Source organism: Podarcis liolepis (genome assembly GCF_965112155.1).
Source record: "Podarcis liolepis genome assembly, chromosome: 1".
Taxonomy (NCBI): Eukaryota; Metazoa; Chordata; class Lepidosauria; order Squamata; family Lacertidae; genus Podarcis; species Podarcis liolepis.
In genome coordinates, this window is record NC_139554.1 from 39,297,308 (window position 1) to 39,310,637 (window position 13,330).

The 13,330-nt window shown below is 41.7% G+C and overlaps 1 protein-coding gene and 2 long non-coding RNA genes across 5 annotated transcripts in view; 1 reads left to right on the plus strand and 2 right to left on the minus strand.

The window, feature by feature from the left end:
* Window positions 1-5,005: 5,005 nt before the first annotated feature.
* On the minus strand, window positions 5,006-8,365 carry LOC310710590. Of its 3 annotated transcripts, none has more exons than XR_014528140.1 (3): window positions 8,269-8,365; window positions 6,114-7,152; window positions 5,006-5,233 (listed from the first exon to the last, which is right to left on the minus strand). It is a non-coding gene; the product is annotated as an uncharacterized lncRNA (long non-coding RNA). The 3 variants fall into 3 exon arrangements; XR_014528141.1 differs by having other exon boundaries at window positions 6,114-7,209; XR_014528142.1 differs by lacking the exon at window positions 8,269-8,365 and having other exon boundaries at window positions 6,114-6,198; window positions 7,005-7,390.
* LOC310710655 overlaps window positions 5,705-13,330 on the plus strand; it is an 81,463-nt gene continuing 73,837 nt past the window's right edge. Inside the window, exon 1 of the long non-coding RNA XR_014528172.1 lies at window positions 5,705-5,895. This is a non-coding gene — a long non-coding RNA (uncharacterized lncRNA). The remainder of the gene's footprint in view (window positions 5,896-13,330) is intronic.
* The window catches only part of LOC310710139 (uncharacterized protein), a 37,727-nt gene continuing 33,859 nt past the window's right edge, over window positions 9,463-13,330 (minus strand). The window contains exon 3 of the transcript XR_014527851.1: window positions 9,463-9,619. The gene's annotated coding sequence lies outside the window, so the exon portion shown is untranslated. The remainder of the gene's footprint in view (window positions 9,620-13,330) is intronic.

A 13,330-nucleotide genomic window follows, 5' to 3' on the forward strand; every position in this document is an offset into this window, starting at 1 on the left:
GTATCCAGAGGCTCTGCTGTGTGCTCTCTGTAAAACAAGTGCCCTACTGGAACAGTTAAGTGAGAAGATGGATTTGATGACTAATGCGGCCATAATTTTTGAACAGGCAGTGGGAAACTATGTGGAGCCTACCCAGGAATTAGATCAGGAGGGTGTCCTGACAGAGCAGAGGAGAGAAGAGGATGTTGCTGAATCTTGGGTGCCAGAGATGGAGGGAGCTGCGGCCTTGCAGGAACAAGAGCTTTTGGATTTGACAAATGAACTTGGAAAAAGCCAGATTTGGAAAGATAAAGTTTGGATTGGTTTGGAAATGGGGGGTTGGATAGACCCCCCTATGCAAGGATGTTTGGACTTTCCGAGTCTGGCAATGGGCCGTGAGATGTTTGGAGCTGTGGGGGCTCTCAATTTTGGAGGGATTCTGAAACATCTTCCTAAATACCACATGGAGTTGAGTCTGGACTATGGAAAAGGGGCTGATTTGTTGAAAAGGGTCAAAAATATCATCAAGCTGAAGTTCCCACGAGTGAAAGGACAATATGAAGAAGAGCTGCGGAAGGGACCTGGAAGAGATTTAAGGGCCTCGGATATAAGGTTGCCAGGTTAATGCGCTAGATCGATGGGATAAAAAGGACTGACAAAACCCGGGACCAGGAGGAAGGGACGCTGGATGAAGATTGGATTGCTTTTATTTCTTTTTTTATTATCAGGATTGTTTTATAAAATTGATGAATGTTAGAAAAATGTTGGAACGAAATTATTTGGCTCTAGCAAAAATGTTTAAAGAATTAGGCAAGAATATTATGGTTGTGAGAAGTCGGTAAAAATAAGATTTAAGTTTTAAGTTTTTAAGGTTTTCTATAAGATAGTATGAAAATAGATTAAGGTAACGTAATGACAGAATACTATGAAATATGGGAAGGATTTGCTGCATAATTAATAACCAGGATGCAAAAAAAGGGAGGAGGAGGAGGTCTAAGAAAGAAGGTGATGAGACTTGGGGATTTGAGAATGATGGACTTATTTTTTTTGTCTGCGGTGTATTTTTATTTTTTTGAATGTGGTTTGTTTTTTCTATTTTCTTTTTCTGTTTTGTTTTTTCTTTGTAATGTCAAAATTTTCAATAAATATCATATTACAAAAAAAACCAAAGCTGGGACTGGGCAGGACTATTCTCCTTGTCGTCTCTTTTTTAAAATACCTACTACAAACACATAGTGGGAGGCTGTGTGTGAAGCTGCCCTGGGGGAGTGGCACATTGAATGCCTCATGATCCATGGCTTCCATTGAGAATGCACTCAACGGTGAGCCCCAGTTGAAGACAGGGCAGGTGAAATGTGGAAATTCCAGATTTATTGAGCTTTAGTTGTAGGTAGAGGCTCAGGCTGCCAGTCTTGCACTCCCTTCCTTAGGCAGTACAGTCCCAATGTCCCACGAGCTATTAGAGCAACAGCAATGTTCCTTCTCAGAAACTTTACCTTGCCCATCAGTGCCTGGTTTCTCTCTGGTGACATTCAGTATAGGATCCAAGAGAGGAGGGGTTCCCTGCAGCCTCTGTTCCCCTCTTTTCTTCTCCAGAAGCCCAGTTTCCTTCCTTCCCCTGCTTACTGCCTCTTGGCTATTTAAGCTCTTGATGCCTTAGTGGTAGAATCTGCTCCCTGCCTTGCCCTCCTCTTTGCTGGCCTGACTGGATTGCAGCAGCACTGGCTCCTGCCCAGGCAGATTGGGGCTTTCTGAAAGGAGGATCTCCGCATGGGAAGAAAGCTTTGCTCCCTCTTCTACATGCAGTAACACCCACTTTCCCAGCCACAACCATCTGAAGCACAAAAGTTTGTGTATCTTAAATCATCTGCATGAGACTAGGCATCTTATGCTCCAATGCCAATTATGTTCTCTGGGGAGAGAAGAGGAAGGGAAAGAAAGGGGGAGATTGTATCAGTGATGGGGGCAATTTTCTATAGAAAGAATCTGCTTAATTGGAGAAAGAGATCGATGTGTGATCTGGAATCATACAGCTCATAATTTCTATGGACTGCTATTTCATGATCCTAATTAAATTATAGATGAGAGTCAAAGACACAAGACCAAAACAGGCGCTTCTCTTAGTTCACCTGATGAATTAACTGTTTACCAGCAAGCACCTGCATCTGTGAAGTCAATGCCGTTCTGTGCTTTTGTGTGTCAGTGAAGGATGCACGACCGAAATATACATCACTGTCCTTGCAGCATTTGCCCTACAGGTGGCAGCATTGTAAGGTTTTGCAGTTTGAAAACTAATGATTTTCCTCTGCGTTCCAAGCCTCTCCTTCCTGCTCCCCCCCAATTGCTACATCATCAGGTCTTAGTTAACATCATTACATGTCTGTCAGGTAACATAAAATGTATTAAAATATCATAACACTCGTGCTCACTTCAAATTAGTTTCTGTTCTCTTTAGCTTGCTTCTGATTATATTTTTGATAATCTGATATGTTTGCTATTCTGACCTGTGTGAGTCTGGCATTAAGGAGTTCTTTCTGGCCTCGGTGTTAATCCGGTGGAAACCAGGGCTCTTCACAAAGACGACAAGGCGTGGTATCAAATTTACACTTTGGGGGTCATGCAGTTCCTTTCAGAACAGTGCAGCCAGAAGCTTGCTTTCAGAAAGCAAGCGTGAGTACATGCCGCAGAATTAATCTCATTCACTAAGCATGTACTGTATGCACAATCTGAATTAATTATAATTTTTGCTTAAAGCAGGCCAGGGCACATTGCTTCCATCTGCTGCTTAGTCCATATTTCGCTGTGGACAGTCATTTCTGCATCTAGATGTGGTTTGGCTCCTTGTGCCTTTTCCTATAGCAGAAATGGTGTCAACAGAGAGTGGGTTTGTTCGTGTCAGTATATCTATGGTGATGTCCCAAGAATAGCCACTGGGACAAGACTGCTGGCAACATTAAATTTTAGGGTCATGGGTTTGACCCCCACATTGGGCAAAAGATTCCTGTATTGCAAGGAGTTAGGCTAGATGATCGTTGTTGTCCTTTCCAACTCTACAGTTCTATCATTCTATGAATTTAATTACCAGAACATCAGATGAGGCCTTACTCCGGATACCATCTTTGTCCATAGCAGGGGTGTGGAAGCAATGCATCTCCAGACATTGCTGGACTATAGCTCCCATCATTCCTGAACATTTTGGTTGGGGCTGATGGGAGCTGCAGTGCAATAACATATTGATGGCCAAGGATTCTGCAGCCAGGGCTGGCCCAACTGTTAGCCAGAGTGAGGCAGCTGCTTCAGGCGACTGGTGTTGAGTGTCACAAAGGGGAACCAAACTGTTGGTTATTATTGTTGTTGTATTCTACTGTTTGGACGCGGGTGGCGCTGTGGTGTAAACCACTGAGCCTTGGGCTTGCCGACCAGAAAGTCGGCAGTTCGATTCCCCGTGACGGGGTGAGCTCCCATTGTTCAGTCCCAGCTCCTGCCACCCTAGCAGTTTGAAAACACGTCAAAGTGCAAGTAGATAAATAGGTACCGCTCCAGCGGGAAGGTAAATGGCGTTTCCGTGCACTGCTCTGGTTTCACCAGAAGCAGCATAGTCATACTAGCCACATGACCCAAAAAAACTGTCTGCGGACAAACGTCGGCTCCCTTGGCCAGTAAAGCAAGATGAGTGCCGCAACCCCAGAGTCGTTCGTGACTGGACTTAACTGTCAGGGGTCCTTTACCTTTACCTTTATTTTACTGTTATGGTGGAGATTTTGTTCCTTAGGTTTCAGAAAAACTTGACTGGCAATTTTATGCTTGCCTTGCCCCACCCCTGATCTGAAGTTGTATTTCATACCCTCCAACATTTGTCTGATGAAAATAGGGACGTTGAAAGGAAAAGTGAGACATTCTGGAATCAAATCAGAAAGCAGGATTTCTTCTGTAAATCTGGGACTGTCCCTGGAAAATGGGGAACCTTGGAGGGCCTGATATTGGTGACCATAAGCAGGTGGAGGGGTATAGGACATTTTCAGGCATGGGTCCCCCAATGTAAAACTCCCTTCTTAGTATAGCTTGCCTGTTCTGTTCCTTTTTAATTTTCAGGAAAACAAGAATTTTGAGGACTTTGCTTTTTAAATGGAATTTTAACTGAGAAGCCATTCTTTCTTGCAGTTTCTTTTATTATTAGTTTTAAATTTGTGCTTTCATATTTCTGTTTTATGCTGTATTTCTGTTATGCTGACATACCAGAGTTATGCACCAAAGTTATGCACACGTACATGAAAGTCCCATTGAACCAATGGAGCTTAATTCCGAGTAGACATGAATAGGGCCTTTAGAGTGAATTGTGGGTTTTCTCCAGTCCTGTCCATCAACCACTTCAATCAGGTTTTATATCACATATAATAATCAGGCCCTGCTGCTGCTGTGCATCTGACAACAGGTGCTGTTGCAGGATTGGCGGGCTTAGGGCGCTACTAGATGGGTGTTTAATGTGTGACAGTTGCCCCTCATGTGTGCAAGGTCTGGGGTCTCTCTCTCTCTTTTTGCAGTGCCCGTGCAACATCATTGTCATCAAAATACATATTCCCCTATCCTCAATTTTATTTGGATTTATCCTCATCAGGAAAGATCTGATGAATGAATGAATGAATGAATGAATGAATGAATGAATAAATAAATAAGTGTTGCCAACTATATCTGAATGACCCTTTGTAATATTAATAAGCACAAATTATGTGCACAATATCTGGAAACATACTCTCCAAGTATCCCTATTTTCCAGGGATGCCCCTGATTTAGCGAAGCCATCCTGGATTCTGATTTGATCCTTGAAATGTGCCTCATTTCCTAAGAATGGCCCTATTTTCACTGGAGAAATGTTGGAGGGTATGGAGTTATCCAACCCCTGAGCTGTCTGAAGGCAATCCTGTATAGGGAAGGTTTCTTTTTAATGTTTAATGTTTTATTATGTTTTTATACATGTTGGCAGCTGCCCAGAGTGGCTGGGGCAACCTAGTCAGATGTGTGGGGGTATAAATAGTAAAATTATCATCATGGAATGGGATGTCCCTATTTTCATTGGATACATGTTGGAGGATATGCACACTTAATTTGCGCTTTTGCACAGGTTCAATGCTCTGGGTCAGTTTCTGATGCCCCAAGTTGTAACGCATGCTGGTGCAGCAATCTTTGTGTTTAATCCATGTGTTCCCAAGCTGTGGTCCATGGACTACCAGAGCTCCACGAACTTCATACAGCATTTCTGTCAAAATATAATTTAAAAATCATATGGCACCTAGCACAGTGAATTATAATTGCTATGACAGGCCGGGGGGGGGGGGGATGAAGTGGTCTACCAGGACCCTCAACATTTTCAAGTGGTCTGAGGAAGGGGAAGGAGTTAGGGAACCACTGGTTTAAACCTACATGCTGATTTGCTTGTGCAGCAACTTGTAAAATTTAGCTAATTTACTGAACTAGAATAAAGTAAACTAGAGTTCAGTAAATTTATAGAGTTTGCATTCTCAAACCGAAATCTGATTGAAGAAATAGATTACAAATGTCTCCAATTCTTGAAAGAGAAACCTTTTGTCTCTTTTACTTCTTGGTTTTAGGACAAGAAACCCTGTGTACTTAATGCAAGTGGCAGTAACATTTGATAAACATTATAAATAAAGTGATTTTGTGAGTGAGGCTGTAACCTTATCCAGTCTTCCCTGCAAGCAAGCCCCATTGAACTCAGAGTTACACACACAGAGTATAAGATTGCTCTGTAAGTAAATGTTGCTGCCTAAAGTGATGCATTGTTGCTGGTTCTGCTACGTTTATGATATCATAGACTTCATTGCCTCTTTTGTGATGTCATAAATAAAGACATCATGAGGTCACGTGCCTTCTGATACCCAGGGAGAAGCCAATCCCGAGGTAAGGAATTGACAAAATTGTTTAAGGATTATTGAAAATATAAACCAAAATTGTTTCCTCGATAAATATAATTAGCTGCATATATTGCATTTTCGAGTGGAAGCAGCGATGTTGGGACCAGCTCTTTAAATAAAATAGGACCTCAGTGGTCTCCAGAGAGAACATGCATAAAGCAAAGTAAATGATTTTCTGTCAACACTAAGTAGACAGGTGCTTACATTGAACAGCATTCTAATATGTCTCTGAATATTTATGTCTTCTTTTTCAAATGCATTGCCCATGAATGTCATAGCTGTCAAACGTCTGTATACAAGAAGATAAAAAATGAAATTAATAAAAGGCAGATCAACATTTTGTTTGTTTAGAACACTTTTTCTCCCTGCTGCCTCTTCCTTTTTCTTTTTTTTTAGGTTAGCAATATTTGGGTTTCTTAGTTTTTTACTCTGAAGGGGGAACATTTCCGACTATTCAATAACAGCAAGGAAAGTACAATTAGTGCGGTAAGCAAAGGATGCCTGTAGTGCTAAATTGGTACGATCCAAATTCTCTGGTTTAACAGGTTTGTGGCTTATTTAGCAGATGGCAAAAATCAGTGGCATCTCACACCAATCTAGGACAGGGAGGGAGCACTCCTCGTGTTACTTCTGTGATTTTACTTTGGGTTTGTTGTAATTCAGCCTTGTATTTAAGCACACCCACAATAGCCACTGGTGGAAAGCAATTGCATGCGAGTGAGTGTCTCTCCCCTCAGCTAAATGTAGAAACCAGGTGAGCTGCTAGAGGAAGGAAGTTCTTGCCTTTGCACCAGCTCTCTCCATCCCTTACCTGCCAACCCCAGCAGGCTAGTAGATTTTCTTCTTCAGGTTATTAACTTCTATGAGTTTGTTTTAAGGCCATTAGAATTGGATTACATATTTTATGTAAACTGATTTGAGTGTTTTGGAAAGGTAGCCTAGAAATGTTTAAAATCAGCAAACAATAGAATGCATTCAACGCCCTAGATCTCTTGGACATCTATCTTCCTTGACAATAGTTAAGGATATATCACTACCTGCTCCTTGCTTCTGATAGGGAAGGTGATAATAACCCCTTTGCTGGGGTTTGCTCACCAAAGAGCACTTGCCCGAGACTTGGGTCTTGGCTGCAAGGATTCCAACACAAAATCTCAAATGTTGCAACTTCCTCATGCAAGAGTTGCTCCATGCCCTTGATCATTTTCCTTGCCCTGTTCTGAGCCTTTTCTAGCTCTGCAGTGTCCTTTTGGAGGTGAGGCAACCAGAATTGTACACAGTATTCCAGGTGTGGTTGCAAGCACTGAAATGACATCGCAGGCAATGCCTGCCTTATTTGAAAGCCAATTTGTTTGGCTTGGATGTAACTGGGAAATAGAGTTGGGATGTCATCAATGCACTAATGACACTATTCTCCAAGTCCTGTAGGGACTTCTCCCAACAACTTCACACAGATTATAATGATTATTTATTAAATTTGCAGATCCCAGGACGGTTCAAGATATAAAAAGCCCCCCCCCCAATACATAATAAAAACTACCCAAACCCTCCCTCTCCCCACAACATATTTAAAAGGGTACCAGATGTCATCAGCCAAAGACCTGGCTGAAGAGGGATGTTTTTTGCCTGATGTTAAACAGCAGATATGGAGTTTGGAATATTTAAGTGAGAGAGATTTTTTTTTTTGGGGGGGGGAGCAGGGCATGGTTGGTTACATTCAGTTGACTGCAGTGAGTTTTGTTTGTGGGGGGGGGAGGGGTTCTTGGGTCAAGTTAGCCATATTGATTTGTATGCTGTCGGTCAGTTCTTGTCTTGTTGTGCTGTAATAAAAACAAATGAAATGAAAGTACACAGTATGCTTCATGCATAGTGGTTTTGGTAAAGTACCGTATTTTTTGCTCTATAAGACTCACTTTTTCCCTCCTAAAAAGTTAGGGGGAATGTGTGTGTGTCTTATGGAGCGAATGCAGGCTGCGCAGCTATCACTTGCTGTTCTGGCTTCTGAGATTCAGATTTTTTTTCTTGTTTCCTCCTCCAAAAACTAGGTGTGTCTTGTGGTCTGGTGTGTCCTATAGAGCGAAAAATATGGTAACTAAAGCCACAAACTGCCGCCACTCAAAATTGTGCCCCCAGCCCCACCAACATGACTACAATGTTTAGAAAAACGTTCCCATTGGTGCCAATGGGAACTTTTTTGAATAAGCTTCATAGCCATTCAGGGGGTGATAATAGGGGGAGGGGTGTGTGGCTGGGCTAGGAAGGAAAAAACCCTCTCCCTGTGCCCTGAAATCCTAATAATAATTGGACACACATGCACGTACACACAGAGTGGCAATTTAACAACACTGAGATATATTTGTACCCGATGCATTAAGCAGAATGCGTCGTTTGTACTTGAATTCCCTGTCTGGACACAGTAGAGCAACTGGGGATTCTAGCACATGGGCCCAAAGCGCATCTTAGAAACAAAACAAAACATGACTTCCAGTGTTGTTGTTCTTTAACTTCAGTCTTTGGCTAAATTTGCTGTCACATTGGGACTGCTGAGTTTGCATTACCTACAGCCAAATACCAAACAAAGAGTAGTTTGTGTTCCGAAAGTGCTCCAAAGTTATACATGTTTATTTTTCATCCTTTTTCTTCACAACTACATGCCAAAAACTGGCTTCTGCATTAATAGGCACAGTGTAGTTTTTGAGGAAATTAGTCATAAGAACCCAATGAACCTTCTGCTATTCAACACTGAGGAAACTAAGGAAATGGAAATTCCATCAAAGAGCAGAAAGAAGGGAGAAGAGTCAGCTCAATGTTATTTGTCCACTTTTAAAAGCATGTCTCTTTTGTATGTCCATCTTGGGCAAACAACAACAACAACAAAAACCCTTTGAATCCTGTATCACAGAGACTCCATGCAAAATGCCCCCAAATCCCCAAGTTCCTCTTTATTTGTGGCTGTTGTGGTCATTCATAAATGTAACACTTCCCTGGCAGCAACAGGGACCAGATCTCTCCATCACAAGGCAATTGCTTCCGCACTTATAAGCCTGAACAGCAGTTTCCAACCATGTTTTTATTTAAATAGAAGCAGGAAATAATAGCATAGAGTTTCAACTGATTTTGTAGAATGATCTGCATCTACAAACGTGAAAAGGCCAGCATAGTTTTTTTGTTTTGTTTTTAATGAACGACAACAGATCTTGTGGCACCTTAAAATGCTAACAAATCTGTTGTGGCATAAGCTTAAGGAGCCCCAAGAGTCTTTGTTGTTTTTGCTGCAACAGAGTCACAGCGCTACCCCTTTGGTACTTTCCGTACTGAACCTAAGCTTAGACTTCGTAAGGAGAAATTGCTCCTAGGCACACAGTTGATATGCAGCCTCTGATTATTTGGATTGCTGTTTGTACAGCCAAAGGGAAAAGGCATAGACTGGGGCCAAGGGACTCTGTTTTCACTACCAAAATACCTGGGGGTGAAGGAAGGCCTTGTGAGTCAATTTGAGATCTTTTATTTTGTTTGTGGCAGAGCCAAATACTGCTGTCTAAAGCACACACACACACACACACACACAGAGAGAGAGAGAGAGAGAGAGAGAGAGAGAGAGAGAGAGATTAGTCCTTCAACTGGTAGGTTCCCAGGCATCAAACAAAGACTTAACTCTAAGAAAAAGTAGAAGTGTCCTGAGAACTTCTTGGATCTCAGCTCATGGATGACAGCTTGGGAGGGACAAAATTCTAAGTCAACTTGAGAAAATTTTTGTAGTAGGAGACAAGCAAATACAATACAATACAATACAATACAATACAATACAATACAATACAATACAATACAATACAATACAATACAATACAATACAATACAATTAGACTTAGTAACATGTATTGCAGGAACAGAGAGGATCATGCAGTTGCAACAGAGTGTTGCCATTGAGCAAGACTACCTGCAAGGGAGGAAGGATGAAAGGGTGTAGGCTGGTGGCTGAGGAAGAGCACCCACTGAGTGGGGGGCACTAAGTGGTGGTGAGTGCTGGGTCTGAGGCCAACACTGGGTGAGTTTGTACTTGTATTTCATTTGAATGATTCCTTAGAACACCCACATGTGAGAGAATGACAACGCTGCTGCTAACTCACACCACAACTATTTACCCGCCCCCCCCCCTTCTGAGAGGTTAAGGAAGATAAGAGAATAAATTGCAGAAAGCTTTGCATATCCAGTTCCCGTTCTGCCATTTTCTCTCTTCCTGAAGCTGGGATGATGAGATTCTAGGATTTTCAGTATAAATTGGCCAAGATGAAAAAGCAGATGTTGGCGATGTTTGGCTATGATTAGGACTGGCTCGTGAATTCTAGGGTTCATAAGTTCATTTCAATTCAGACAAACATCCACATGTTTTGTTGCTTATTCAAATGTAACTATTCCTCTTTAAGTTGGATATATGGCTGGAAACATCATACTTCTTGATACGAGCCATGTCAGTAACACTCTTGCGAAGAGAAGTTCATCTGCTTCTGATTAACAAAACCAGAAAATACAGAAATGCATAAAAATGAGAGACTTCTCTGGATGGGCCTTATTATTTAATCCCTTTTTTCAATGCGGCGGCATATATGATTTTCCTTTTGATCCAAAAAATATGGCTATAGTTTGCAAAATGTGTTTGCCATATTAGGAGAACTGAAATGTAGAGGTAATGGGAAGGGTTTCTTTCCTTCTTTCTTTTTTAAAAAGATCCCTATAGACTCTTTGCCACAAACAATCCCTTGCTGTTAAGTGTAAATAGAAAGCTTTTGTGTGGTTTCTAACAGAACACAGCATAAAAATTAGGATTCCATTCTGTTCTTTGTTTCTACAGTATGTACAGTAAAAGTAATTCAGCAGAAATACTGATAGCTTGTTCCAACCCGAGGTAAAATCCCATTTGGCCTGAGCAAATTCCCCTGCAGGTGAGTTTAAAGCTAAACATAGGTTATGTGAAAATACTCTTAGTTGGCTATTTAAGAAGATCTAGACACGGGTCTGCTGCCAAAAATGACAGCACAGCTCTGTGTCTCATTCCCTCTCGAAAATATCTAGATCTTAGTTTTACCCCTGAGATAGCAGTGGGGAGCCTGTGTTGTCCAGATGTTGTCACACTGCCCACTCCCATCATGCCTGACCGTTGGTCATGCTGGCTGGAGCTGAAGGAAGATGGAGTCCCACATCTGGAAGACCACAGGTTCTCCATCCTAAGATCTACTGCAACGTATTGTTTGACGTGACACTGTCATAGTGTGGACATTGTCACACTGGAGGGAACCTCCCACAGTGATAGTTTCATGCAAAGAGGTGGACTGTAGAAGATGGACAATGGACAAACAAGACGAGGACAGCCTTGTGTAGTGGCAACCATACTTTGTTCTTCACACTTGAAAAGGGAGATGAGAAATGCAGCCTTTCTTCTCTGTGCTGGCATATCGCTGGATAAGCTTGTTTCACTGACTTCTCATATATGTGTGTACAAGAATATGAGGAGTCTTGTATCTCGTCCAGAGGCCCTTGGCTCTCTGACATGTGTGAGTCTCTCGCCCGTGGCAACACTGCCGGGGGGGGGGCAGAAAGATGATGCCAGGGCAATATAAAGGAAAAGCTAAAATGATTGAGTCTAAGTGGCAGAACCTATATGTGTCCTTTAAGACATCTGACAGCCAAACTGCACATCCCAAGTTATACTCAGGCACATAATTAGAGATGACAGAGAAGTTCTTTAGAGCCAGTCTAAGAGATCAACTCTGAGGGATGGTAAAGCCCCGATCAAAAAAGAGAGAAACTTTTAAAGCCCTCAAATTATTTGCCTTTGCAGATCAAAATCTGAGCCGAAGAATTCTGAGTGTCATACCTATTGGATGTTCTGTGTGTGAGAGAATCATTTGTTCCTGAAACAGGGAAGAACAGAGAAGAAGTTTCAAGAAGTTTACCAGCGCATGAGAGGTGCAGAGGGGGGGGGAGAGAGAGAACAAACCTACCTTTTTGCTCTATGTGCCTTCACTGAGGCTCCTAGCAAAACAACAACAAACAAACCTATGGTCATGTAAAGCATACTCAATAAACACACAAGACGTAACCAGCTGTGTTCTTAGATAAATAAGGTATACTATGCATAGTATCAAATCATAAATTTCAACAGAAGTAACTCATAAAATTCAACAAACGAACAAAGCAGAAGACCCAGCAGATAAGGTCATTCTTTAGTCAGTTCATTCATAAGGTCCATCCGTGTAATAGTGTCTATTCCACCTGTCTGTTCATAAGATCCAAACAATCCACACAAAAGGTTGTTACAGTTCCGCAGAATCCTTTCGCAGCCACTACTTTCAGGGAAGGGAGAATGCATTTCCCAAGCTCAAGAAAATTATCTCAATTTTCCTGATTCCCCCCCCACCCCTGTAACCCCCCCCCCCGAGTTAATCTAGTGAGAGATTTGGGGAGCTCACTTAGCTTTACACACATTGTACCTCCTTCCAATGGCTTCTATTGTTGGTAGGGATCATTATGGCTGTACTTCCATAGGGAAACCACATATTGCGAAACTATGCGTGATGGCTGAGAGACTTCTGATCTACAGTACTTTATTTTTATTTGTTTTTTAATTAAATTTCTATACTGCTTTTCATTCGCGGATCATAGAGCTCCATACCAAGGGTCATATTCAGATGTAAAACTAAGCCATTGTTCGGTGTTTTATTAATTTTTATTTATTTCACAAAATTTATATAGCACTTGATAAAGCGGTTTGTAAACTGTGTTATCATTAAACTGCTAGTACCTTCAAAACCAATATTTGTCTTAAAAAATTAATTTCAGTCTCTATATTGTAGGAGTCAGAGGAGTGAAAGAGAGAGAGAGAGAGAGTGTGTGTCCCCCCGACTAGTGTAAAATACAAATGTGCTGAAAGGAAGCAAAGTTTGCAAAATTTAGGAAATACTATAATTAATGCTGTCCCACCAGGGATCATGATGCAGTCTGTGTTTCGTCTTTTGTAAGACACCTTCTCTCTTCTGTGCACAGGAAGGACAAACAGGGAAGCAGGAGGTTACATGGGCAACTATAAATCTGACATTTCCTGACTCAATCTGCAACCTAAACAACATCCTTTTAAAATAGGTGTGGAGGGTTTTATTTAACAGTAATAATATGTACAGCTCCCTCCCCCCTCCCCCGTTTTAATGGAACTCTGCCAGTTAATACCAGCTGATATGCCGGTCTTTTGATTTTTATTCCCAGAGGCCCCAACTATACACCAAAATTACTTCACCTGCCCCTGAACTGTGGACATTTCTGGTGTTGAATGAACATGGCACCTCTTTAACAGAGCATTTTGATGAATGTGGTCTATATGCTGTTCAATAGGTCAGGGGAGGAAAAGGAAGAGACGAGGTAGCCAAAACTAC